This window comes from Chrysemys picta, chromosome 2, assembly GCF_011386835.1.
Source record: "Chrysemys picta bellii isolate R12L10 chromosome 2, ASM1138683v2, whole genome shotgun sequence".
In the NCBI taxonomy this organism is placed as follows: Eukaryota; Metazoa; Chordata; order Testudines; family Emydidae; genus Chrysemys; species Chrysemys picta.
Genome location: NC_088792.1, coordinates 271,686,461 through 271,711,523, shown reverse-complemented (window position 1 = coordinate 271,711,523; position 25,063 = coordinate 271,686,461). Strand labels below are relative to the sequence as shown.

Here is a 25,063-nt window from a genome sequence, read left to right as displayed (position 1 = left end):
CTTCAAAAGTTTTTTTTTCCTTCTTACTTAATTGGCTTCTCAGAGTTGGTAAGACAACTCGCACCTGTTCATGCTCTCTGTATGTGTGTATATATATATCTCCTCAATATATGTTCCATTCTATTCGCAGCTGAAGAAGTGGGCTGTAGCCCACGAAAGCTTATGCTCTAATAAATTTGTTAGTCTCTAAGGTGCCACAAGTACTCCTGTTCTTTTTGCGGATAGAGACTAACAGGGCTGCTACTCTGAAACCTAAGGCCTTGGCTACACTTGCGAGTTACAGCACTCTAAAGCCGCCCCCAGCGCTGTAACTCACTCCCTGTCCACACTGGTAAGCCATTTGCAGCGCTGTATCTCCGTGGTTGCAGCGCTGCATGTACTCCACCTCCCCAAAAGGAATAGCGAATATTGCGCTGCCGCTGCGGCGCCAGTGTGGCCGCCCAATGCACTGTGAATGGCCTCCAGAATTATTCGGCAGTATCCCACAATGCCTGTTCTAGCCACTCTGGTCATCAGTTCAAACTCTACTGCGCTGGCCTCAGGTAACCAACCATGTGACCCACCCTTTACATTCCCCGGGAATTTTAAAAATCCCCTTCCTGTTTGCTCAGCCCGGCGTGGCGTGGAGTGCTATCAGCGAATCTTTCCAGGTGACCATGCCTCCATGCGCCAAGCGAGCCCCAGCATGGAGCAATGGCGAGTTGCTGGACCGCATCAATGTTTGGGGGGAGGAAGCTGTCCAGTCCCAGCTGCGCTCCAGCCGTAGGAATTACGATACCTTCGGGAAGGTATCAAAGGACATGATGGAAAGGGGCCATGACCGGGACGCCCTGCAGTGCAGGATTAAAGTGAAGGAGCTGTGGAGTGCCTACCGCACAGCCCGCAACGTAAACGGCCGCTCAGGTGCTCCCCCCGCAACCTGCCGATTCTATAAAGAGCTGGATGCGATACTTGGGGTTAACCCCACCTCCACTCCGAGCACCACCATGGACACTTCAGAGCCGGTGTGGGGGGAAGAGGAGGAAGAGGAAGAAAACAGGAGTGATGGTGGTAGGCCGGATGGAGACACCCCGGAATCCCTGGAGCAATGCATCCAGGAACTCTTCTCGAGCCAGGAGGAAGGTAGCCAGTCGCAGTGGCCGGTATTTGGTGGAGGACAAACAGAAGAGCAGGTTCCCAGTAAGCGTTTTTTTTTTTTTTTCGGGAAGGAATTTTTTCGGTGCGGGCTCTTTAGGAGAGGAGGGTTAGGCATGCATGCCTAGATGCGGAATAGTGCATTGATGTGGTTTATCACATTGCGGTAATCAGCCTCGGTAATCTCCTCAAATGTCTCATCCAGAACGTGTGCAATGTGCTTGCGCAGGTTTATCGGGAGAGCCACGGTGGTCCTTGTCCCAGCCAGACTAATGTGTCCACGCCACTGTGCCGCGAGGGGCAGGGGGACCATTGCTGCACACAGGCAAGCTGCATATTGGGCCAGGGCGGAAGCCGCATTGCAGTAGAAGACCCTCCCTTGCTTCCCAGGTCACCCTCAGCAGCGAGATATAGTCCAGGACGAACTCCTGTGGAAAATGTTGGGACAGTGTTCAGTGTAGGTGCCCCCTGAAGCTGCTGGCTCTCCCCAAGGCACAGAAACCCAGAGGACAGTGCAGCCCTGAAACAATCAGTCCCCCTTACTCACCATTTTGAGGCTCCCGTGGGATGTGTGTGCTCTGTTTCGGACTGGAAAATTATGCTATTGTGTAGACCCTGTGTGTTTTCTACTCGTTAAGTGTGGGGGGAATCAGTACACTGTATGGTATAAACAATGCTGCCTCTGTTAAATGTTGCATTTTGCCTATACAGCTGCATCAACCTTGAGACCTCAGCCGTCCCTCTTATCGCCTGCTCAGAGACTGCAAAGACTCAGGAAGAGACCACGAAAAAGCAAAGAAGACATGCTGCAAGAAGTGATACGGCAATCTATTAAAGAGAATGAGAAAGCACAGGACTGGAGGAGAGAGAAAACAGGATCCACCAGGAAAACGCAGCACACTGGCGGCACAGCACCGCACACCAGGAGCAAAGCACTGATAGGCTCATAAGCATCCTGGAGCACCAAGCAGATACTATCCAGGAGCTGGTAGCCATGCAGAAAGAGGAGCAGTACTGCAAACGCCACTCCCACCTACAGCCCTTGTCCCAAAACTCTTTCCATTGTGCCCCACTGTCACCTCCAACCCACTTTCCCCAACTTCCGTGTTCTTCACGCCACCCGCTGCCTCCAACACCAGTATCTTCACCACCCAGCCCTGAAAACCACAACCCTTACCCTCTGCACTCAACCCTCATCACCATACAGTATAGCTGTCCTGAAGTGCAGCACTCACTGCACAGCACAGCAGACAGGACATAAGCGAATCTGTGATTGTACTGTTCCCCACTCCAGCCCCTTGTTTCTTTTCAATAAATACAATTTTTTTTCTTTTCAATAAATGGATTCTTTGGTTTTGAAAACATTCTTTATTACTACATAAAGTAAAAGACTCCTTAGACCAGGAAATAAACAGGCACTGCAAGTCTGCTAAGCAGACATTGATTCCTAAAGATGGGAACTACTGCACTTCACTCCCGTACAGAGCACCAGATATCACTGCTGGTTTTCAGCCTCAAATTGCTCCCTCAAGGCATCCCTAATCCTTGCAGCCCCGTGCTGGGCCCCTGTAATAGCTCTGCTCTCTGGCTGAGCAAATTCAGCCTCCAGGTGTTGAACCTCGGAGGTCCATGCCTGAGTGAAACTTTCACCCTTCCCTTCACAAATATTATGGAGGGCACAGCACGCGGATATAGCCGCGGGGATGCTGTTTTCGTTCAAGTCCAGCTTCCCATACAGAGATCGCCAGCGGCCCTTTAAACGGCCAAAGGCACACTCCACAGTCATTCGGCACCGGCTCAGCCTGTAGTTGAACCGTTCCTTGCTGCTGGCAAGGCTCCGTGTAAGGTTTCATGAGCCACGGCATTAACAGGTAAGCGGGATCTCCAAGGATCACAATGGGCATTTCAACTTCCCTTACCGTGATCTTCCGCTCTGGGGGAAAAAGTCCGGCCTGCATCTTCCTGAACAGCCAAGTGTTCCGAAAGATGCGTGCGTCATGCACCTTTCCGGGCCAGCCTGTGTTAATGTCAATGAAACACCCACGGTGATCCACAAGCGCCTGGAGAACCATAGAGAAATACCCCTTCCGATTAACGTACTCTGATCCTATGCGGGGTGGTGCCAGAATAGGAATGTGCGTCCCATCTATCACCCCTCCACAGTTAGGGAACCCCATTTGTGCAAAGCCATCCACTATTTCCTGCACGTTACCCAGAGTCACGGTTCTTCTGAGTAGGATGCGATTAATGGCCTTGCAAACTTGCATCAACACAATTCCAACGGTCAACTTTCCCCACTCCAAACTGGTTTGCAACCGACCCCTAGCTGTCTGGAGTGGTCAGCTTCCAGATTGCAATAGCCACCCGCTCTCTACTGGCAGGGCAGCTCTCAATCTCGTGTCCTTGCGCCGCAGGGTGGGGGCGAGCTCCTCACACAGTCCCATGAAAGTGGCTTTTCTCATCCGAAAGTTCTGCAGCCACTGCTAGTCATCCCAGACTTCCATGACGATGTGATCCCACCACTCGGTGCTTGTTTCCCAAGCCCAAAAGCAGCGTTCCACGGTGCTGAGCATGTCCGTGAATGCCACAAGCAATTTCGTGTCGTACGCGTTACGCGGCTCGAGAGCATCGGCGGACTCCTCACTCTCACTGTCACTTTGGATCTTAAGGAATAGTTCGACAACCAAACGTGACGTGCTGGTGAGATAAGTCAGCATATGCCTCAGCAGTTCGGGCTCCATTTCCCACAGACAGATCGCGCTGCACAGAAACCGTTGAAAGATGGCGCCAAATGTGAATGGAAACAAAGGGATTTCTGGGATGCGAAGCGATGCATCATGGGGCGTTGGGACAGGACCCAGAATGCCCCGCACCCACGCCCCCTTCCCACAACCCACAGCGCCAGAATGGGAAAAGGTGCTCTGTGGGATAGCTGCCCATAATGCACCGCTCCCAATAGCACTGCAATTGCCGCAAATGTGGCCAGTGCACTGTCATTAACAGTGCACTGGGCAGCTGTCAGTGTGGACAGACTGCAGCGCTTTCCCTACTCAGCTGCATGTAGGGAAGTCAGCGCTGTACATCTGCAAGTGTAGCCAAGGCCTCAGATATATAAAGAACCTCAAACCTTCCAACTGGCTAAAGATTGATCTTTGGAATTATTGGATACATGGGTACGTAGTATTGTGATAATAATAATAATAATAATACACTTTGCGCTTCTACTGCATCTTCCATCAATAGATCTCAGAGCACTTTGCAAATAGTAAAGGTCTCAGCCTTGCACACCCTCCATGAGGTAGGGAGCTGCCAGTGTTTTAACTTTATAGATAAGGAAACTGAATCGCAGAGAGGTGAAGCCCGAGGGTCTCAGAAAGCACATGGAACAGATGAGACTAGAACCCAACACGTGGATCCTCAGCTGGTGTAAACTATCCTGACTCCACTGACCTCAGTGGAGGTTAGACAATTCACACCAGCTGAGGATCCGCTCCCCAGATCTCTAGTGTCCGTTCCGGTGCCTAATACCATACCTCTACCTCAAGATTTTGCTGGAACTGTAATCCTAACCATGTGCAGACTAGGAAAAAAGGTCATGTTTAAAAACCTTTTAGCCAACACGTTTTAAACCAAGACAATTTGAAAAAAAGACTTTGCATCTAGTGTAGCCAGGACAAGTCACGTATATGAAAAAAAATGTTTATCTGGTCGCAACCAAACTTCATTTGCAAATTCACCTTCAAGACAGGCTGAAAAGTGGCTCACTCCATAATGGCTGTGTTGCAGAGATCCACAGTTTTCTCCCTACCTGCAGTACAAGGCTGTCCTTATCCATACGCAAAGTACGCAGCTGCGTAGGGATTTCCTGGTGCCCTGCGCAGCTGCGTGCTGCTCCAGCCCCTGCTCCGCCTCTTCCCGCTCCTGTTCTGCCCCAGCCCTGCCCCCAACTCCACCCCTTCCCGAAAGCCTCCCCCGCCTCCCCGCCCCCAATCCCCTAAGGACTGCAGCAGGGCTGGGCCAGCACTCACCAGTGGCGGGAAGTGCAGCGGCCCGGCCCCAGCCACACCGCTGGTGAGTGCTAGGGGGTGGTTCCCCCGTCCCACAAGCCAGCCCTCCCCTCCCCCCCGCAGAGGCCTGGGACTAGTCCCCCACCCCCAGAGGCCTGGGGCCCCACACAGCCCCTCATGGGGGGACTGCATAGGGCCCCAGAATAGCTAGGGACGGCCCTGCTGCAGTACATTTTTGAAAACCTTTGTCCAAGTAGTTTGTTTTGAGGAGGGATTTGATTGAAGAGAAGTGTGAATGTTTGGCACTTATTAAGGGGGAGAATGATCAGACATGCCAGCGATGAGCACAGAACATACACCTAAATACAAGAGATCCAAGTATACAGGTGGCAGATCAAGGTAAGAGTGATAGAAAGATACTGAGCCCCAAATCCTTGTGGAAGTCAATGGGGTGTGTGGGAGTGCAGCAACACATCTGCACAGAGCCTCATTGACTTCTACATGGGTCACTCAGGTTGGAAGTTGGGGTAAAATACAAAGCGAGCCAGCCTTGCATCTCCAAATTGCTGCATTCCTGTCCTCTGGCTGGCTGCAGAGATAGCGGTTAGCCTCTCCTGCTGAGGGCGAGCAACGAAACAAGATCCGGTGAAATTTCATCCGGAACATCACAGCAATCACTGCAGTCACACGTGGGGGCAGGAGCTGGGAGAACCCTGCTCACATCTGTCATGGCCCTAACCATGAAGGGGGAAGCCAACGCTCCATTTAAAGCTCCAGTTTTGACCCATTCACCTCCTCGGTGCCCTGGCTGAATGCCAACACACATTCTCCCCACTTTATACCCGGAGCAAAAATAATACAAGTAATACTTTGGACTTAAATGGCACCTCCTAAGGAAGGCGCTCAAAGAACTTTTAACGAAGGTGCGAAGCATTATTACACCTATCCTCTCTTTAGAGAGGAGACTCAGGCAGCTATTTTCAGGGTATGTCTTCACTGTAGAGTTAAGTCCAGGCATTGTCCCAACCAAGCCACCATTCACATACAAAAACCTCTGAAATTAGTGGTACTTTCAACCTGAGCTAGCTGGCCCATCCTGCCCTATAGGATTTCGCTTGGGCTGGTAACTCACCCACTTTGCCGTGAGGATGTGGCTGAACTATCTGCGTGCTGACAATCCTGCAGTGCTTTTCCATAACTCCCCTCGTGTGCCCAGCAGGACAGACACATTCACTGGGAAAGAATCAGAGTGGCTCAGCTTACTACAGCACGGGGAACCATGGGATGTGCCCTCAAGTCCTAGCACAGGAGTGCAATCAGTGAAGAGACAGTAACTCAGGCAGGGCTTTGCAGCGTGTCTGCTTATACCCAAACTAGGCTAGCCCCGGTGACTCAGACCCTGGTGTCAATCACGCAAGTTAACTCTGCAGCAAGCAGTGGCTTGCCCAATGTCAAACAGCAAGGGTGGATGAAGAAAAGCCAGATCTCCTGCCCCAAGTCCTGTCTAGCCAATAGACAGGCCTGGATCCCACAAATGGAAGTTGTATTGGAAGTTTGGAGATAGGCTTAGTAATCTTCCATCTTTTGCAAATAGGATATTTTAATAAAAAGCTTCTACAGAAGGAAACGTAAACCCTTGGTAAAACTTGGATATATCTTTGCAGAAGTCTTGCAAAGTTCCACTCACCACAGGAGAACAAATCCAACTTAAGTCTGGAAATACATTCAACATCAGCACCATATCTATTGAACTTTTTGGAAAGCACAACTGTAATCACCATGATCTTGATCACCATCAGGGATGAAACCCAGGACCTAAGCTAAGAACATGAGCCTCTATACAGCCTGAGGTTAAAGTCTTAAATCCCCTGGCTAGTGGTTGTAGTAGACGAGCGTCCTCTGTGGATAAGCTTCACAGAAGGAGAGCGGTAACACACGCTCAACAGTACACAATACCAGCTTGTTTGTGTTATGATGAGTATGCTGAAATTGAGGGGGGGAATTCCTTTTAAAAAATAAACCAGATAAATATGATGCTGACCAAAGGGGAGCTCTGGGAAGGATGAGGCAAACTACTCATTCAGAAAGTGTTGAAATCCTGGGTCCATCATGCAGAAGGTGAGATAACACTGTAACATGAACCTGGTAATTTCAGCCCTTTGTAGATAATTGACCAGATAAATCCTGCCCCAGCTATCCTGTTAACACCATTATGTGCTTTTCAGCTGCGACATGTTACCAAAGCAGCACCATGCCATAAGCTAATAGTGACTTGGAGCAGTCATCAAAAGGCAGGCATGAGACATGTCTGCCCCTTCACTGACAATCCATGCAGGGTCCATGCACCCAGACGTTTTGGACAGGCGGTCTGCATTCTGTACTCCGGAGAGAGAAGCCTGAGCTAGGGCTGGCAGATCCCAGATTAGAACTTTCCCAGAGTGTGTCAGTTTGGATGCGATGCTCTGGTTCATACACCATGGAGACAGACCTAAGCTGCAGAGTTCAGAGCAGGAATTGCATCCAAACTTCCACACAGTTCAGATTCAAGGGGATTTTCAGATCAGTGCCCTGGTCTGCACAGCTAAATTGGGCTCCAGAACCAACATTTCCGCCAAGCACAAGGATGTTGTGGTCCTGGACCCTCCCTAGCCTTCACAAAGAAGATAAAACCAAACCGTACCCACTTTGCTGCTCATCCCAGATGTCTGAAATGCCCAACTACTAATGCCAAGATATCAAAATCCCGCTTCTGGAGTTTGCTCATGCTGAGAGGAGCTTATCTGTGGAAAGTGCACAGGGCTGGGCTAACAACTGTGGGGAAGTGTTTCCCTCTCCCTCTCAATCATAAGACGTAAATGGGAGCAGGATTATATTTCAGATAGATGACAAAATAGCTGTCTCTGTTTAGTAATCAAAATCTCCCAAGGGCTATGATCAGAGTTCAAGGAAGGGGAAGCACATGGGTGGCAGGTACCATAGGCTGGGGGAGGCTGTGCCTCCCCAAACAGCCAGGCGTGGCCCTGCCCATCCTCCACCCCAATCCCCACACACACACTTCCTGCTCTGTGGTGTGATTCCAGAACCCCTCGGTGGTAGCCCCGGCTTGGGCCATGCCGCCCACCCTCCAAGTGCTCAGGGGTTGGGGGGGGGGGGGGCTAGCCTGGGACAGGGACCAGTGGCTGCAGTGGGGGGGCCTCTAGTCTGGGCTCCGGTGGGGGCATGGAAGGGGCGGGGCCTCGGGTGGAAGGGGCGGGGCTGGGGCTAGCCTCCCCAAGCCAGCGGTTCATGAACCGCCCATGGGGAAGCACATCTCCCCTTCCCTGCTAAGGGCATAGAGAGTATGTGCCCCTCCCTCTGCAGCGCAACTAGGTGAACTCAGCTCCACCCACATCCCTCCGCCTTGGCTGATTAAGGGAGAGCTCATCAGGCAGGGGGATCTGAAGTGTGGTTAGCAAAAGGAACTGGAGACGGACTGGGCAGCTCTGGGGCTCCCAGCTTTGCAAACTGTAGATGCTGCAGCAGCATCTGATGGGAGAAGATCCCCTACTGGGAATCCTACAACCACCTCCTCTAAAGGAATAGCTCTCCCCCACCCTTTGCTTCCACACAGATAAATAAATGCATAAAACATTAAAACATTGCATAAAATCCCTCTTCTGAAATGTCTTTAAATCTTCTAAAGGGCAGGAAATTGCATCAGGCATTTCAACATCTGGGGGTAAAAATCCCCAGAACTTCTATTTTTGCTCCTAGGTTCTCCACCCTGATCAAGTCTAAACGGCATTGTTTATATATGCTGCACACCCGTATATGTTGCCCGCACTGAGCCTACTGATTAGGGACACAAGTTTCTTTTGGACACCATTCTCCTCCTGTTCATCTAAATGCTCAGACACTACAGTGATAGCAGTGTTATAGAAACCATAAAGGGTCCCCAGGCCCTTCCCCTTCCTGTATCCTATCATCACTAACATAGAATCTTGTGACAACAGCCACCAAACTGCCGAAAACTGCCACTCCTATTTCAATCTACTTTACCCACGGATTGGGGAAAAGTTACACAATGATTTTCAATGCAGAAATTCACACTATCAGAAACGTGGGACATTTTGCCAACCAGCATTCAGTTTGCTACATGTTTCTGGAGGGCTAATTCAATGGGAACAGCCAACGTTACTAATAAAAGTTGTCCTCAGTTCGAGGAGGGGCCTCGCACATATTCCAAGGGGGAAAAAAGTTCTCTTCAAGCAGTTCCACTGAAACGGTGTCCACTGTTTGCAGAGAAATTTGCAAACTGACTTTGGTTTAAAATGATTATAGTCTGGTGATGAAGATCCTCCAGATTCTAAAATACTGGTGTTTTTTTTACATGCCACCACCCAGCTAATCAAGAAGTGTACAGAAACGCCACCAAAAACTGTTAATCCATTATAGTGTGACTCATAATACAACGTGTAAATCCCTCGTCACACTGTAGCAGCACCTAATGAAACCCTGGCCCCAGAACTGTGGATTCTTCTTGCTCACATCATGACGCAATTACGCAGAAAAAGAAGCCAACCAAAAGGAAACCATGCTGGATACTGGAGAACCAGAAAACTGCAAAATGCAAAGGGTGGCCACTGGAAAGTGTGAGACGCAAGAACCAACTTCAAAGGAGATTTGGCAAGCCAGGGACTTGTCTACACTCAAACTGTACCAGTATAACCTCCTCTCTCCCCCTTCAAACACAGACCCCCCCCCCACCACCCCAGCTAGTATAGGTGCAATTACACCAGTATAGCTTATTCCTGTATAGGATGGGGAATAAACTATGCGGTATATGGCGTCTGGGCTGTACCAATATAACTAAAATAAAATAAAATAAAATCACACCCTAACCAACATAAAAGGGAAGTTGCAAAATGTCCCTTTCAGAATTCTTTATTTGGACATTCCCCAAATTAGCAGTGGACAAAGACAAACATCCTGCCATAAGAAAATCAGGGGTTAAGAACATTTTCACCTTTGCTGAATTCTTTCAGGAGCAAAATCTCTCACCTGATGGAAAGCTGATCCAGGGTCAGTGTACCTGGCTGACTGTGAAACAGCCCAGGAAGGAATCCAACACAGTAGCTCAGCAACTTTCATTTTCTTTTGTTTCTCTTTGGCTGAAATCTTTTGCAGAAAGACTCTGAAATGCATAAACCTGGAGACAGAAACAAAATTATGAAGAGACCACACAAAGCAATAAATTACACAGTTTAAAGTGAAGCTGATCTTCTTTATTTGTAGGATTTTCTAAGGCTAGACTTATGACCAAAAACTTTTGCTGGGACAGCAATGTTGGTGAGGGGTGAGAGTTTTTGCAGAAGTCCTAATGTACATGTGGTTATACTGACATAAAAGTGTTTTTAATGGTGTAGCTTATTTAGTGCAGGAAACCGGTATAGACTACACCAGAAAAAGCACTTTTTTGCCAGTACAAGCTGTCTCTACACTACATGGGTTTGCTTGTACAGATACACTGGAACCCCTTTCAAATGCAGATCTGACCCAAGTGACTGTTAAACTCACAAGCCTGATTCTTGTCTCACTCACACCAATTTTACACTGGTGCAACCCTTCTGACTTCAGTGGAGTATGCCTGAATTACAATGGTGTAAGTAAGAGAAGTTTTAACTAGGGCTGTCAAGCGATTAAAAAAATTAACCACAATTAATCGTGCTGCTAAACAATAATAGAATACTATTTATATACATTGTTTTGGATATTTTCCACATTTTCAAATATATTGATTTCAATTACAACACAGAATACAAGGTGTACAGTGCTTGCTTTATATTTATTTTTTATTACAATTATTTGTACTTTAAAAAAAATCAAATAGTATTTTTCAATTCACTTAATACAAGTATTGTACTGTAACCTCTATTATGAAAGTTGAACTTACAAATGTAGAATTAGGTACAAAAATAAAACTTGCATTCAAAAAATAAAACAATGTAAAATTTTAGAACCTGCAAGTCCACTCAGTGCTACTTCTTGTTCAGACAATCGCTCAGACAAACAAGTTTGTTTACATTTGCAGGAGATAATACTGCTTGCTTCTTGTTTACAATTTCAGCCGAAAGCAAGAACAGACATTCGCATGGCACTGTTGTAGCTGGCGTTGCAAGATATTTACGAGCCAGATATGCTAAACATTCATATGTCACATTCCAGAGGACGTGTTCATGCTGATGATGGGGTCTGCTCAATAACTATGCAAAGCAGTGCAGACCAACACATGTTCATTTTCATCATCATGAGTCAGATGCCACCAGCAGAAGGTTGATTTTCTTTTTTGGTGGTTCGGGTTCTGTAGTTTCCGCATCAGAGTGTTGCTCTTTTAAGACTTCTGAAAGCATGCTCCACACCCGATCCCTCTCAGATTTTGGAAGGCACTTCAGATTCTTAAATCTTGGGTCGAGTGCTGTAGCTATCGTTAGAAAACTCACATTGGTACCCCTTTTGTGTTTTGTCAAATCTGCAGTGAAAGTGTTCTTAAAACGAACAACATGCTGGGTCATCATCCAAGACTGCTATAACATGAAATATATGGCAGAATACAGGTAAAACACAGAGCAGGAGACATACAATTCTCCCCCTAGGAATTCAGTCACAAATTTAATTAATGCATTATTTTTAACAAGTGTCATCAGTATGGAAGCATGTCCTCTGGAATGGTAGCTGAAGCACAAAGGGGCATACGAATGTTTAGCATATCTGGCACGTAAATACCTTGCAATGCCGGCTACAAAAGTGCCATGCAAACGTCTGTTCTCACTTTCAGTGACATTGTAATTAAGAAGCGGGCAGTGTTACCTCCCTTAACGGTAAACAAACTTGTTTCTCTTAGTGATTGGCTGAACAAGAAGTAGGACTTAGTGGACTTGTAGGCACTAAAGTTTTAGGGCAAGTCTATACTGGCAACGCTAAAACACTGCCGCAGCAGTGCTTTCACATGACTTGTGTGGTCGCGGCGCAGCGACCCAGCTCAAGGACGGGCACAGCTCCCAGCGCTGGGGCACTGTTTACACTAGTGCTTTACAGCGCTGCAACTTGCTGCGCTCAGGGGGGTGTTTTTTCCACATCCCTGAGCGAGAAAGTTGCAGCGCTGTTAATTGCCAGTGTAGACAAACCCTTACATTGTTTTGTTTTTGAGTGCAGTTATGTAACAAAAAATGAAGAAATAAATAAATCTACATTTGTAAATTGTGCTTTCACGATAAGGAGATTTCACTATGGTACCTGTATGAGGTGAATTGAAAAGACACAATTGCTTTGTTTTTTTTCATTTGCACAGTGCAAATATTTGTACTAAAAACAAGTGAACACTGTACCACTGTACACTTCATATTCTGTGTTGTAATTGAAATCAATGTATTTGAAAGTGTAGAAAAACATCCAAAAATATTTAAGAAATGTCAATTGGTCTTCTATTGTTTAACAATGTGATTAAAATTGTGATTAATCATGATGAACTTTTTTAATCATGATTTTTTTTTTTTAGTTAATCGCGTGAGTTAACTGTGATTCAATCGACAGCTCTAGTTTTAACGTTTTAATCCACCAACCCGTGTACGAGAGTAAAGAGTCGGTCTGCTTTTGCATGGGAGGAGTGTAATGTGTGTACATCAAAATCAATAATACGATACACGTAGAGGGTCTGAGCACCCACAGCACCCATTACAATCACTGGACAGTGCATGTGCTCAGCACAGATTTAAGCCAGGCCTTTGTTTTCTTCTGAATGTCAAGCCAGTATTGGATGAGGCTGGAATCCCGTTTAGTCTCTGGTGCTAGGCGCCCATGCTGCTAGGATCTTGAGTGATATTGCTTTAAAAACAAACAAAAACAAAACAAACAAAAAAAGGCAATCTCCAGTATTGGCCTTGGAAATGGTTATTCCTAATTAGAGAGTCACGTGAACTGGGTATGGGGGGAAAAAAAACCTTCAGCATGAAAAATAAATTGGGCAATTTTCGCAGCAAGACTCAACACAGTTACCCCGAGAAGGAAAGCAGCCTTAGCAACAGGGGAAAGATGAATTAAAGCCACCTTTAAGTATTTGATTTTGGCTTGAGAACAAAGGTACATCTCAGGTTTTTAAACCACAATTTTCAAAGTTGTCTCTGAGGAGGGGTAATCACCAGGTTGATAGCTGACTCCAGAGCAGATGCTTGTACAGAACAGCACATTTACACTGAACTTGGACTGGCTTAGCAACATCCCTGTGACCTGTAGTGTGGGAAAGCCAGCTTTGGGAATGACCGCTGGTCTTCTGCTCTCACAGCCCAGCTACTGGACCTTAGGTGCATGGTCGATGTGACACCCTGGGACTTTAGCATGAAGGTTACACACAAACCTTCTCAATGATTCATACAATGACAATGACTTCTGCCTCAGAGGAGTCTGTACATCTTCTCTGTGGGTTTGAGGAAGAGTGCTCTAAGGCAGTGGTTCTCAACCTATTTACCATTGTGGGCCACATATGCAGCCCACAATGTGTTATGTGGTCCACAGCCGATACTAGCTGTATGGCTCTAAGGAGGTCACATGGGCCGCAGCTGTGTGCTGATTGGGCCTCAGGTTGAGAACCACTGGACAAAGGGCTTGTACACACCAACGCTTACTTGGGTAGAACTCAAATCACTCAGGGATGTGGAAAAGCCACTTCTTCCCCCCATCCCCCGCCCCCCTGGGTGATGTGAATTACACCGACCTACATGCTGGTGTGGACAGCGCTATGTCGGTGGGAGAAGCTCTCCTACCCACACAGTTGCCAACACTCGGCGAGGTAGAGTAATTATGCCAATGGGAGAACTCTCTCCCATCAGCACAGAGCTTCTGCATTAGCAGCGCTACAGCCGCACAGCTACGTCAGTACAGCTATGCTGAGGTAGCAATTGTAGTGTAGACGAGCCCTCAGCTCTCAGAAAAACAGACAGAGGAGGATTTACAGTGGATGAACTCTAGGCTCCCTCTGGGTTAAGAAGGATCCCTATTATGACAGCACACAGCTATCACCATTTCACAACACCCTTCTTCAGCTAAGGATGTCCAAGAACCATTAATGCTGACTAAGGGCTTGTCTACATGAGGATATTTACCATGGTAGTTACAGCACTATAACTCTCCATGTGGACACACTTATTGTAAATTACCTAAATTAAACTGGAAAATGACTTGCTCAAGGTCCTGGCTCCCACCCCTGTTCCTAAACCACAACTCTTTCTCAGACAGAGACAAATCAACCCCAGTCACCATTCCAGAATCATAGAATCATAGAATATCAGAGTTGGAAGGGACCTCAAGAGGTCATCTAGTCCAACCCCCTGCTCAAAGCAGGACCAATTCCCAGCTAAATCATCCCAGCCAGGGCTTTGTCCGTTCTTGACTTTTTTTGAGTAACATATTTACACAAAATGTGTGTAGGTACTCAGTACAGGAATGCAGGACTCTAGTTTCTTCCTTGTCTGCATATAACTTAGCCATACTGGCCTGCTAGAATGCAGGGGAGACGGGGTTTAGCGTGAATAAAGGACAGAAGTAACTTGTACAAGTAGTAGTGGGCCACATTCTCACCTACACTGAAGCCCCTTTACACCACTCAGACTTTCACTTTGATCTATATATATTACTTTGTTTAAAAAAAGTTGGTGAATGCTCTTTTACCTCCCATTTCTCCCTCAGCAACAAGCCTGCCTATTGACACACTGCCAGACTCATCCTTACCTTGACCCAGTGCCTGGTGAAACTTCTATTCACCCATTCAGCACCTCACGTTTGGATCACTGCGAAATTCCTCTCATTTACGGTCTCCTCAAAAACCTCCCACTTACATAAATATCAGCACCCCCACCCCATCCTACCTCTCACCAGCAACGTGAGCTTGGGGAAGAAAGTAACTGCTGGGAAAGGTCGCCAAGAGTCCAGCCCATAAGAGCAGCGACAAGCAGCTCCAGCAGTGACCGTCGGACACGGATAGGGGCATTCGTGCCCAATGGCTTTTTTCATGATATACCCTGGACATTCTCTCTCCTGTGCTGATTGGCTACTTGCACCAACTCCCACCCATCTCCTGACTCACACTATCTTAACTTCATCCTCACTCCATGCTCTCCCCTTCCCTGCCCCCCCCCAAACCCTCTGACCACTCCCTTGTTCTGTCTTTCCATTTATCCCAATTCCCTCTCAACTAAACCCCACCCCAAACAAGTCAAGAAACCATCAAAAATATAGAACCAACGTGATGTTTCTGAACCCTCTCATTGTTCACACTGCTTGTGTGTTATGTCCCTCCCCTCACCTCTGTCCTGTCTATCTAGATCAGTGGTGGGCAACCTGCAGCCCATCAGGGTAATCCACTGGCCGGCCGTGAGACAGTGTTTACATTGACCATCCGCAGGCATGGCCACCCGCAGCTCCCATTGGCTGGGAACGGCGAACCGTGGCCACTGGGAGCTGTCTCGCGGCCCACCAGCGGATTACCCTGACAGGATGCGTGCGGCCCACAGGCTGCCCACCTGTAAGCTCGTTGGGGCAGGGACTCTCACTGTACAGTGTCTAGCACAACGGGGGCTGGCTTTGTTTGGGGTCCTTAGGTATTACCAGAATACAAATGAATAATGAGATCTGTAATTTTTCTGCAAGGAAACAACACAACAGGGTCCCTACTAATACCCAACCCCACTTCCAATTCAAAGTTTCCCTCTTGGGTTTCCATTTAGTTGTTTCCATCCTGCCTTTTCCTAAACCTCACATCAACTTACTCTCCCCCATCTGTACCATCCTTCTCTCAGTCCCATCCGATTCCACAGCCAGAGTCCCCCCCATCCACCCAAATCTCTCTCCCTGAGCCACCAATGCAGTCACTCTTATCTTTCCTGACTGAAAGAGGTGGAAGTAAACCCTCTAACACTTCACCATGGTCTCATGCTGCCCAAGCAGAAGCCCTACAAAGGAGCTTGCCTCTGAAGCATCTGGCAGTAGCCTGGTTGGGTATGACTTACATTCTCAGACTTTGGCCAAGAGTCATCCTTACGATCAAAATGACAGCAAGGTCCAAAGCGACAGCGTAAACAAGAATTGGTGGTGTTTTATATAGATAAAAATAAGGGGAAGGGGGGGGGGCAGAAGTCAGGGGAGGATAAAAAAGAAATTAGAGAAGGTTACCAAATCTAATTATGAGATCATGGAAAGTTATTTCCAGTTCTATCTATCATATTTCAAAATGTGGATGTGCTTGGCCTGAAGCCACACATACCACTTGGACAGTGATCTAGTCAGACCCGTAAGCTAAGGTCAGGCCTCGTCTGTACTTTTGTGGGAGACCTTCAAGGAAAACACAGGGGCTACAGATATTAGGGTTCAGTAGAGGGTATTCCTCCCCTTGCATCACTACTATAGCTCTGTCCTAGTATGGTGTTAAGGGGCATTGTTCCGCTGGAGGAACTATTTTTCAGATAAGATGTAAGCTATGGCCCTGGTATCAAAATCCTTAAAGAGCCTTGATCCATTTAGCAAGAGGTAAGGCTGTAGTCCCAGGATCTTGGTCAAATTCTTACAGGGACAATTCCTTTTTACCTACATGAAAACACTGTTGGCATGGAATGGTGTTGTTCCCCAGAGAAAACATATACACACACTGTATATACAAAAAGGACTTCAGGAGCCTTCTGGGAAAACAGTACTAAAATACTAGACAATATTTATTATTTCTATATGGCCAACAGTATACTAGGCACTTTACAGATAGGATCACTGCACCCAAAAGCTTATAATTTACATCGACAAGGGAACAGATAACCCTGAAACGTAAACTGAGCTCCAAAAGCAATCTTCTCAGCTTGGATTACAGCATAAAGTTTTCGTAACTTTCCCATCCCTTTTGCTCTCGTTTTCCTGGATTATTTAGTAACCGTCACAATGGATGAATTACACACACAATTTAACTCAACACCACTATCCCCGAGAGGAGCTTAACTGGTAGCTCCAAGCCAGGTGCTGACCTTGGTTATTTTAGCCCCTTGATTCCCCAAAAAAGAAACCACAACAAAAACCTCAAGTGAAACTGGCCTAATCTCTCCTGGGTGCTATTTGAAGCTCCATGAAAGGAACATCTTAAATAAAAAGGTTTGCAGTGGAGCATAGCAGTAAAATTGGTTTCAAAGCCTGTATCATTGGCTCATCATAAATGCATTAACCCTTGGAAAACTAGCATTTCCCATGGTGCCAGCCAAACCAAGGATCAGCAATACCTAAGAAACAGAAGAATGGCCATACTAGGTCCATCCAGCCCTGTATCCTGTCTTCCGACAGTGGCCAGTGTCAGATGCATCAGGGGGAATGAACAGGGTGTTCATCCCCTGTCGTCCATTCCCAGCATCTGGCTGTGTACTATGTACTATGTACTGCACTATGTGGCCCCCATAACTGTACTATCTGAGTGCCTCGCAGTCTGACATCTGTATCTTACCTCACAGGAGTGTTGTGAAGAAAATGCTACAATCCCCATTTCACAGGTGGGGAAGGGAGGCTCAGAGACAGAGTCAAATTTTCAAAAGCATTTAAGTGATTTAGGGGCTGCAACTCCAATTAAAGTCACCCTACTGACAAAATTATGCCACAACAACATTTTAGGAACAAACCGGCCCTAGGGTTCCTAAGTCACTTAGATGCTTCTGAAAATTTCACTCTATGTGCGTACGGTCACACAGGAAGTTTGCAGCAGAGCTGGGAAGTAAACCCATGGCTCTCAAGCTCTAGGCGGATGCCCTAACCACAGAGATATCTCTGAGATATCCTCTCTGAGCACTAGATGCTTATAAAGCTCACAGGATTGTGTGCAAACCTCTCTCAGCTTTGATCCAAGTGGACTCCCACTTAGCAAAATTTGAAGTTTGAATGAACCCAAGTAGGAAAAAACGAAAACAAAAATAATCCACCTTATTTTGGAGGGGGGGGGGGGGGGAAGAGAGCCACTTTCCATCTTTTTTATATATAAAGAAACAACAAAGGGCAGAAACTCAATTTTAAAAAAATCCTTTTCATGTCACCATTAAAAGTATTCCATGAGTTTCCAGTATAATTTGGATCCCTTCCCACCTACTGTTTGCTTGATAGAAACAAGATGCAACAAGTTAGTGTAAGTGAAATTTTAAGCTCTTTGGAGCAGAGACTATGGACAAGATTGTCAGGAGTGATTAGTGATTTTGCATGCCTCCCTCTTGGGTGTCCAACTTGACACACCTTAAAGGGTCTTGAATTCCAGAAATTGGGTGTTGCTCACTGTTTTCTGAAAATCAGTCCCCTTTTAGGTGTCTTAAATTGGACTCTCAGAGATCAAGATATGCAAAAAATCACTAGTCACTCTTGACAACTGTGGCCTATTTCTTCTCAACTATTTTTATGGCCTTCAGCTCCATGGACCCAGACTTCGATCAGGATCTTTGAGAGCTATTACAACAGAAATATCAAAGATCAACAAGACAACCTTGACAATTTTTCCTCACTCTCTCTCATCTCTATGTGTGAAAGAGGACCTTTACAGGCTACCTGAGGAGGCGAGCAATTTCTAGGGCGTGGAATCTGAGCAGAATCTATTTTGCCATAATCCCTGTAGTGTTGTACTCAGCCATTAGCCTGCTCTTTCAGGGCTGAGGAAATCAATAGTAGGAACACACACAAAGGGCAAGATCTTTGGGAAAAGGACTATGTCTTTAGTCTAACACACTTTCCAGGCACTTGGGAATAACATGTAATAAATCTCAAACTTGAGCCATCATCTGATGTGCTATGTGTAACTGAACAGGTGTTTTTGGATATGACCTCCGTGGGGCAAAGGCCAATTGTAAAGCATCAGCCCCATTGTAGGTGCTCAGTGAATTATTAATCATCATCATAATTATCCAGAGGGTAAATTCAATGCCTTCCTGCAGCAGGGCAACACTCTATTAAATACTAATTATTGGTGTATTGTTAATGACGACGATATAAGACTGCAGCAACCTCAGCAGGTCAACAGAAAAGACAAGACAGGAAGTCATCCTTAATTTATGTAGCTTCAGTTCAACAACTCTTTTGTGCTTGCTTGGAGCAATAAACCACATGCTGAAAGAGGGGCAAATGACACTGATTGCCTTCCTTCAGAGCTGAACCCCATCGATATCCGGCTAAGCAGTAAAACAAAAGAGCTGATAGGTCCTTGTGGTCTTTGGGGAGAGAATTGACAGAGGCTGAGAAGCAGACACACTTGAATAGAAGAGAAAATGCTTGGCCACTTGACACTTCTTCTGGTTAATGTACTTTCCCATCCATCTCTCTCTCTATTTTTACCCTCCCACCACCAAGACATATTGTGCCTCAGTGGCTTTGCTATTAGATATCCATGTGCTAGCCTCTTCACGTGGAATCTTCACATCTCCTGCTTAAAATGAGCACGTCACTTTCCTCAGTGGTACTGATCCGCTTGCGATACCATGGGCAGTTATTACACAGGGTTCTGATTAAGACATATTATCCCCAACCCAGTCCTATAACAAATAGAATACACCCAGTTTTACCATCCAACCCCTCTCTAATTTCACCTTCTTCATTTTAGTTCAGCAAAAGGACAAACTTGGACCTCTATGGTATGTCTGGGCAGCACGCTCCCAGTTGCAGCGTAAACACACCCTATGAGAAGGGTGTAAGAAGGTTCGGTGATGTTACCCTATCCAAGGTGTAACAGACCAGCCAGTATTTCTGAGGGTTTGGAGGATGATATCTCCATGTGACATACTGGAGATGCACTCTCTCCCCTGCTTGTTCCCCCATAGGTGATATGTCAGAACAAATGTCCTCTCCCTGTTTCATCCCCCATCCTCCCAAGACCCTCCTGGCTGAGGCCACATGTTTTCCCTATGCTCCCCCCAACAACCACCATGCTCCCTCCATCCCTACTCTCCTGCACCTACAGTCCCATGATCTGTTCCAACCTTGCTCCTCTCAGATTCCCACCCAGACATCCTTTGTCCCCACCCACCACCTTGCAGCCTACAATCACCCATCCCCTGCATCCTGTTTCTATTCATCATTCAACGTATTCTGTAGGGAAGCGAGGGCATGGCAAGGATGGGGGGATAATGTTGAAGAGTTGTGAGAAGCATTGGGGCAATCCAGGCCTGGGCATGAACAGGCTCCTACAGGAAGATATGGGGGAGAAACACAGCAGTGTGGATGTCCAGGAGATGAGGGCTCAGTAGGAGAACATATAGGAGATAACACATATCACCGCCAACAGCCATCCACATAAATAATCATCAATATTAACAGACATTTGATTTAAAAAGCTGGGAAATTCCCCCACACAAAATCTTTGTTAACTTTGAGATAAGGTGGGTGGCCTGCATGTCCCACTTACACAAATCCTAAAAAGCAAGGAGATAAATGGCTCAGTTATTGAATACTCATACATCACTTTCCCTTTTCAACCTCAGCTACTTTCCTCTTCCTTTACCCACAGCCCTCACATCTTTACCCTCCTCCTGAAAAACGAGATGACCATAATAAGCCTTAACTCTGACCATAAACAAAACCCACCAACACACAGAGATTCCAATTCTCTACCTTTTACCTAAAGACGACCTCCAGCTAAAAGCACTGGTCACCCAATTCACATAACAGAAAAATCTCTCTCACAGCCACAGCTCACAATCTGCCCACAAGCCTCACATGCCCCGATTCAAAAACCCATACGGAGCTAAATACGGGGTAACTTACAAAAGCCACACTACCCTACATTAGATAGCAGACCACATGAACATTTAATCAACAAACATGGCTGGTTGTTGGCTGTTCCGAAGAAGAGCAGAGAAATGGAGACTGTGGGTGGCAGATGGAAGGTAACTGAGATTGAGGAGAGGAACCAAGAGTGGGAGTGTAGATGGGGGAGCTGAATGACTTGGCCATTTATTTCCTTGCTTTCTGGGGTTTGTGTTGATGGGATAGGACATCTAGCAACCTTAGCTCTGAAGTTGAAGCCTTTTAGTGCAGGAAACCACCCCACCCCCCACATACACTGGACAGACATCTATGGCCTGTGATATGCGAGAGATCAGAACACATGATCTAATGGTCCTTTGTGGCCATCAGAGCCATGAATCTCTATATGAATGTTTGTGTGCATTCACACATGTGTTTAATGTGTGTATATGTACACACACATGGGGGAGGGATAGCTCAGTGGTTTGAGCATTGGCCTGCTACACCCAGGGTTGTGAGTTCAATCCTTGAGGGGGCCATTTAGGGATCTGGGGCAAAAATCTGTCTGGAGATTGGTCCTGCTTTGAGCAGGGGGTTGGACTAGATGATCTCCTGAGGTCCCTTCCAACCCTGATATTCTAGGATATGCAGGTTTGTATGTTTACAAACACGAAACCAGAACTCTGCTTAATAACGGGATGCATATATGAAATAGTGGGCACTTCAAAGAACTTTTATCATTACACACTTCATGCCTGTGTGTGTATAAAATAAAATTAGAAGGACAAAACTGCTGGCCTATAAAACAATTGAAATAAAAATCAAACCCACTCAACAAGGAGACCATTTTCCTACAGGGATCGCTGCAGAAACATTCTTTGTAACAAACCAACAACTTCAATAGCTACCTAAACCTAACAAACATCAATGAAACAACACAGGGTTTAGGGTAATCATGGAAGTGTGGTCATAAAACAGCAGCAGGGCGGGCGAGTACATCATTTGTGGTCCAAGTGCTAGACTTATCTGCTTTGCAAGGAACATGTGCATGCCTAAACCACAGTTAAAAATTAACTTCATTTAGCACACAGGCAATGATTGGTATGTGTAGCTGTAAAATTAGGCTGCAGCAGAATCAAGGGAACACGTGAGGAATTCAAGCTCGGCTAGTCTCAATCCCTCATTCCACTTGACCTAGCACTATTTGCATTTCAGCTACATTCTCCCACTCCTTTTGGGGATGGCTGAGAACACTTTTCAGAGTAGCAGCCGTTTTAGTCTGTATCCACAAAAAGAACAGAAGTACTTGTGGCACCTTAGAGACTAACACATTTATTAGAGCATAAGCTTTCGTGGAAGAAGTGGGCTGTAGCCCACGAAATCTTATGCTCTAATAAATTTGTTAGTCTCTAAGGTGCCACAATTACTCCTGTTCTTTTTGAGAACACTTGTTTTCATCCTCCTCCATTTACCCTTCCCATAGTCCTCACTTCATACAAATCTTCCTTCCAGCCAAAACAGAGCTGTCTGGTAGGTCTATCCAAATCTATGGCTCACATACACACCCCTATGCACCCACCCACCTTAGTGTGGGCACAAGGATAAACTGTTTATACAACAGTTTCACTTGCACTGATATCAACAATTTTAAGCCAGTGGTAAGGGCTTGTCTACATTGTCTGCATGGATTTAACTTAATTGGCTTTAAAAAAAAAAAAAAAAAAAAGATTCTTAAGCAATGACATCACCAGGTGTCCGGTAGTTAGGTTCCACTCAGACTTACAATGCTGCCCAACCCCCAGGGTCTGTGTCCCCATTTTCATAGCAATCCCAGTCCTTTATCAACATAGGGACCAGATTCCGGTCCACCTCCCTTTTTATTTGTTTAGGAAACACCAGGCATGTATCACTTGAAAACTCATGCCTATTTGCAACTGGTTTGCCTTCTGGGTTTAGCCCTTTTTGCCTCCACATGAAATCTTGTGGCTTGAAAGAGGTTGCTTTTTATATCAGACTCAACCATCTTTTTTCTCAGAAGTTACAGAATGATCAATTTACAAGATGCAAATTACTATTGGGTGGGAGGTAAATTTATTAAACGGCAGAAAAGAGTATTCAGACAGTCTGTTTTGTGCCTCATAGGTAGATTTGCATACTTATTCTCTGCCTTGGGGTGACTCCCATTCGAAAGGGCAACTGCTCAGCTGTTGCAAACAAATGAAAAACCTCCTGCCCCACCCGTCACAACCCACAGGCCACTTCCAATTTTTAATCAATCCAGCCTTCCAAATTTCTACTCGGCCATTCACTTGAGGAAAGCAATTCATTTTAATAATCATCATTATACTTAACATAGATAAGTAGATCTTGTACCTGGGCTAGTAAATTACTTTGGTGATTGTGCAAATTGTTACAAAACCAGTGCTAGACTGCAGCACAGAGGGTCTGGAGACAAATTCTTGATCCTCCTGATCGAAATAATGCCAAAATAGAGCTGGAAATGTTAAATACAAATTTTCATTTCAGAATCTCAAAGTGCCTTATGAACATTAATCAGCCCTTCCAACAGGTTTGTGAGCAACTGACAATATGTCAGATGTGTTATACACTCTTCTTGCACATCAAAAAAATGAAAGCATAGAGGGATAACGGACTTGGCCCAAAATCTGAAAGATCTAGTTGGAAAGCTGAAAATAGAAGGTGGGAGTCCCATCTCCTAGTTCCTGGTTGCAGTCCCCACTCTGTATTTATTATGCATCCCCACATGTACATGCCTTTAAATCTAAAGGAGGAGATAGGAAGAAAAGCATGGAAAGGAAACCCTGCTGTAGTCATGGACAAGCATCATCTCAAAGAACAAGCTGGGTTGATCGTGGCCAAATAATACCTGGCTCTTATCTGGCTCTTTTCACCGACAGATCTCAAATATGCCTGCTCATTGAGTACCACTGACTTAAGAGGAAGGATGATCTGATGCTTAAGGCACTGACTGGATAGAACCTGGGGGATATTGTTTTCATTATATAGCTTTCATATAATGCATTTCATCAATAGAGCAAAAAGCACTTTACAAAGAAGGTCTGTACCATTATCTCCATTTTACAGATGGGAAAACTGAGGCAAAGAGGGAATGTGACTTGAAGGTCACCCAGTAGGCCATTGGCAGAGATGAGAACAGACCCAGATCTCATGATTCCCACTGCAGTATTCTATCTACTAAGCTACACTGCCTCCCATGTGGGTTTAATCACAGCTCAGCCAGAATCACTAGTCAGCGAGTCATGTAACCTCGCTGTACTTCAATATCCCTATCTGTAAAAGAAAAATAATTATTATCGTCCTCCCCAGGCTGTGGTGAGGACACTGCAATGCTCAGCCCAAAGAAAAGCCAACAAATAACATCTCTTTTGGGGAAAAAAAATTTAAAAACCCCACACATTCATCCCTCTCCTCTGTCCCCCTGAAACTAAAACAAGGGTGACAAGCAAGTGGCAACATTTGTCAGCGATCACACATGCCCACGGACACATTCACCAAACCAAGTGACAACCACAAAGGCGGATCACCATCATCAAACCCTTGACGCACAAAGAACTAAGGGTCACATCCCCAGTGGCTCCCAGGCCAGTGTCAGAAACCAAAAATTTTTCAGTGAGTTTCTATCGGGTGCCCCTGCTATTTTGCTATTAGACAGCAGCAGGTGCACAGACTTTTGGTTCCGTAATTCTCAAATTTGCTTTGCACTAGCTCTTCATAGGCCTAGTTCTCACCTGCCACTACTCTAGTACAGACACTGCAGCAAAAAAGATTAGGAGGGTGGAGCCAGGTCTTTTCTCCTAAAAACTCAATGCTGACCTTAACGGTCAAGGCTTTAAGATCCAAAAATTCAGCTCTTTGTAAAACCAAAGTGAAACCTAAAATGTTCACATTTAAATTCCTATGACAATATTACTAATTTTATGCATTGCTGTATTCAGGAGCCACACACTCTCTCCATCTCACATTCCTATAGGGCAAGGGCAAGGCTATAGGTTTAGTGCACTTGTCTTTCTAGCCCAGGTACTGGACCTCTCATTTTAAGCAGCAGAGGGAGGGACTGGGACTTGTTATTTGGATCACTGTGATTTCTCTATTACTCATTTGTTCTGCAGGTA

General features: G+C 46.0%; 1 long non-coding RNA gene across 2 annotated transcripts in view; it reads right to left on the bottom strand.

Moving 5' to 3' along the window:
* Positions 1-25,063, bottom strand: part of LOC101946648 (uncharacterized) — a 224,374-nt gene that overhangs the window by 80,924 nt on the left and 118,387 nt on the right. For both annotated transcript variants that reach the window (XR_002888332.3, XR_508373.4), the window contains exon 3: positions 10,182-10,329. This is a non-coding gene — a long non-coding RNA (uncharacterized LOC101946648). The remainder of the gene's footprint in view (positions 1-10,181; positions 10,330-25,063) is intronic.